This window comes from Enhydra lutris, unplaced genomic scaffold (assembly GCF_002288905.1).
Source record: "Enhydra lutris kenyoni isolate GAN:26980312 unplaced genomic scaffold, ASM228890v2 scaffoldscaffold11, whole genome shotgun sequence".
Lineage (NCBI taxonomy): Eukaryota > Metazoa > Chordata > Mammalia > Carnivora > Mustelidae > Enhydra > Enhydra lutris.
The window spans coordinates 23,641,304-23,645,271 of NW_019154095.1; the positions used below are offsets into that span (position 1 = coordinate 23,641,304).

Here is a 3,968-nt window from a genome sequence, read left to right on the forward strand (position 1 = left end):
TTGGTTATTATTATTCCTAAAATAATATCCCTCATTCATCTAAAATCAGCTCATTTGTAACTTGTTCATAAACTTGACCTTGAAGATGAAAACAAAAGTAAAAAATCCATGGAATATTGAAAAGTTTTAAATGGTGCTTGTTATCAAAGGGAATTAAAAATAGGAAAAGAAAATATTTAAAATAAATTTTAAAAATAATATTGCCAAATGCCTTAAACCTACCCTATATATGTATTGCCTGTTTTCATTATAGTCACCATCTTCATCTATTGAATTTTATTGGTTTTCAGGCACCTACTTAACTTTATTAAATATTTCATGGTATGTGTGTGAAATATAGAGTCAATACCTAGGACTATCTCTGTCTACTAGTTTTCTTTCTCCCTAAAAATAGAAAAGAGGATTGCCTGGGGCCAAAAAAAATCCTGTCTTCCTGTCAGCAACTTCTGCTCATATCTCCATGATTCCAAATTATATATTCACATAATTTACATTTTCTCACTCTTAGTTTAAAAAAATCAAGTTAAGTCAAAATATAAAATGCATCCCTTTTTATAGCAGAAAATTGCTTCTATTGCTCAAAGCTAATTTAAAATAAAATCTGGTCATCCTGAAAAACATACGTGTGTGTGTGTGTGTGTGTGTGTGTGTGTGAATTTTTTAATTTGGCTTCAGATCACTAGTCACTCATATTCCCACACAACACCTTTTTTAAATGTAATGTTTTCCTTGAAGAAGTGGGAATAAATCTTTATTCTTGTTGCAAAGCATTGCTCAATCCTGTCTTTAGTAGAGTATGTGGGAACGGGTAGATAACTAATATATCTTTGTTGAAAGAATAAGTGGATAAATGTATGAATGAATGAATGAATGAATGAACAAACGAAGTAAGGCATAGCAAGCCTGAGTTGCAAATACAGTCTATGCCTTTTACTTTACTCCAGAACACATTTCCTAACCATGTGTCTGCCTTCTAATATTAAAACTAATAGATACAATTACCCACATACTTGAGAGCTGCCCAGTAATATACATGTCCCAACATCTAAGTTGCTTCAGCCTCAATGAGATGAATTTGTCTTTTGTGATAATAAGGACAGATTATAGCTAACATATATTCATCAAATATATCATGCATATAAAATGCTTAAAGGTACAGCATCTGGTATATATATAGAATATTTATATATAATATATATATATTGAGGCTTTTGCCTTTGCCTGTGCTGCTTTGCGCAGCTCCTTGACCTCAACCTTCTTACGAATGTTTATCCTTTTAGACAAAGTGAGTAAAGGTTTGTCCCTGAGAATCTTGCTGGGAATTTCACTCCCAGCCAATGAGGAATCCTTAGAAAGAGAAAGGGAATGCACAGTTGTAGTATCTAGGGAGATTGGTGTTCTGAAAAGTAGACCTGAGGTTCTGGTGTTTTAAATAAAGCCCCTGTACAAGAATATGCAGGGAAAAGAGTCCACAGTGCGTCTTTCCCTTGGGTGTTGGCCTTATTTCCATATGTGAATGGTGAAAGGTAACAATGAGGCCATATGCTTAGAGATACAGATATCTCTTGGCTCCCATGGTCACAGCCCTTCACCAGGCCATTCAGAAATTTTTTTTTTTTTTTTTTTTTACAAACAGAATTCTCTTTACTACATTGAGAGAGATGATGTAAGGTTAATTCCATTATTTTCCACATTATATACTCAAAGAATACATCACCAGAATGCTGGATTCACGAAGTCTCGACACCACACATACGATGCTCATGTTATCGCATATTGCTTTGGAGACATAGCAGCTCGGCGCCGAGTCACTGCCCACGTGCTCCAGGTGGCAGCAGCTCTTGAGGTATGGGTAATGGCCTTCCTCTTCCCACATGTACAAATGCAGAGAGTCATCCATGGACGTGCTGAGGACGTGCACAGAATCCACCCATAAGTTGCCGATGGTCCTCTGGTGGTCCTCAAATCGTTGCAGAAGGAGGCCACTGATGGTGAAGAGGAATAAGGACGGCCCGCTCTCAAAGACGATCACATTTCCGTCTCCGACTCCCATCCACATAGGACTCTCTATGTGAGGCGGCAACAGGAAAGTTGCAACCTGGTGGGCTTGGATGTCTGTTTGGTCCCCCATCCTCTCAGCCGTTAGCTCGAAGGTGGTAAATCCGGTCTTTCTGAAAGAGCCTCTTCGATACATCACTGTTATCCTGCTTGTCCTCCTTGGGGCCCAGCAGGCCCTGCAGCACGATGAATACGGGATAGAGAGGGACAGAGGGCTTTTGCCTTCTGCCGGTTTCAGCATAATATAGAAAAAATATTCTATATATATTTATATAATATATAAATATATATCATATAATAATATAAATATATAATATAAATATTCTATATAATATACTATCTATGACATTTATATAATATTTATACATATTTATATATTATACATCTTATATATCATATATATTAATTATATATTATATATAAATCATATATATTATATATTATATTATTATATATTACATATCATATATATATAATATATTTATTTTTTCTCTATATATGCTGGGCACTATGCTAAACATTTTATGTACACAATCTCATGGACGTCCTCACCATCACTAGAAGAGTATAGATAATATTCTATTTCCTAGCTTGTATCTGAGGCTTAAGGAAGTTAAGTAATTCTCCTAAAGTCAAATAGCAGTAAGTATACAACCAAGATTCGGAGCCAGGTGTGCCAAGTTCCTGCTCTGCTCTCTTCACTGCCGTGACAAACTGCTTACTGATGTAAGAACACAGGTTGTGGACAGAGGGGACCTCTACCTCCTAGAGCTGGGGCAGGTGACAGGCTGTGGTTTGGTGGCAAAGTTAGGATGCTGGGCCAGTAGTTAACGTATCAGAACAGACTGGTGAGACTCAGGGGGCAACAAGCCATGGGGAGAAGATGGAATATTAAGACAGGAAACAGTGGAGGGAAGCTGAGATACTGGCCTCTAGCTGGGGTCATATAATTATCATCCAAACCAGGACACTTGAAAGTGACAGTGGATTCTAGTCGTAACTGTAGGAAGACAACACTACAAAGTGGGACTGTCCTGACTAAACTAGGAAATAGGGTCACATTTCCCATGTCCCTCTCGGTATTTTTTTCCTTTTATTCCTTCTTTCTATCTCTCTCCTTCCCTTCTTCCCCCCCCCCCTTTATTTTCCCTCTGTCTCTCAGTGGCTCTTTCCCTGTGCCTCAAGTGGCAACAATTTGCCATGATTATCTGAAACCAGGAAGCTCACGAAGGGCTTCATATTTGAACTTTTTTGACAAATGCTACAAAAGAATATTTCTCCTTTTGCTATATTAGTTATCTATTGCTTCATAACAAATTGCCCTCAAAATGCAGTGTCCTGAGCAGATATTTAATACCTCACACAATTCCTGAGAGCAGCTTAGCTGGGCGATTCAGCCTCCAGGTCACTTACAGGGCCGCAGTCGAGCTGTGAGCTAAGACTCATCATCAGAAGGCATGACTGCAACTGGATGACTGACTTCCAGGAGAGCTCCATCCCCCGGCTCTCAGCTGGAGGATGCTGCTTCTTCCATGTGGGCCACCCCATGGAGCTGCTCATGCCCTGCCAACTGACTCCTCCCCGAATAAATGATCTGAGAGAGAGGATGGAGGCACAGTGGCTTGTAACCTAGTTTCTAAAGTTTCCCTCTCTCACTTCTATTTTATTCTAGTCATGAGAAACGAGTCAGTAAGGCCAACCACGCTCCCAAGAAGGACTGGACTCTGCCTCTCGAGGGGAGCAATAGCAAAGAATTTATGGACACATTTGAAAACACCATAGTCCATCCTCTGGCCACAAATTATTTGCGTTCTTCCCACATGCAAAATACACTCACCCTTCCCAAAGTCCACGAAATCGAATGGGTCAGCTCAAACTCCAGAATCTTGTCATCGTATCAGTTCCTGGTA

At 39.1% G+C, this 3,968-nt stretch overlaps 1 pseudogene; it reads right to left on the minus strand.

Annotated features, from left to right (window-relative positions):
- Positions 1–1,693: 1,693 nt before the first annotated feature.
- Positions 1,694–2,299, minus strand: LOC111144417 (annotated as a pseudogene).
- Between the last annotated feature and the right edge of the window lie 1,669 nt (positions 2,300–3,968).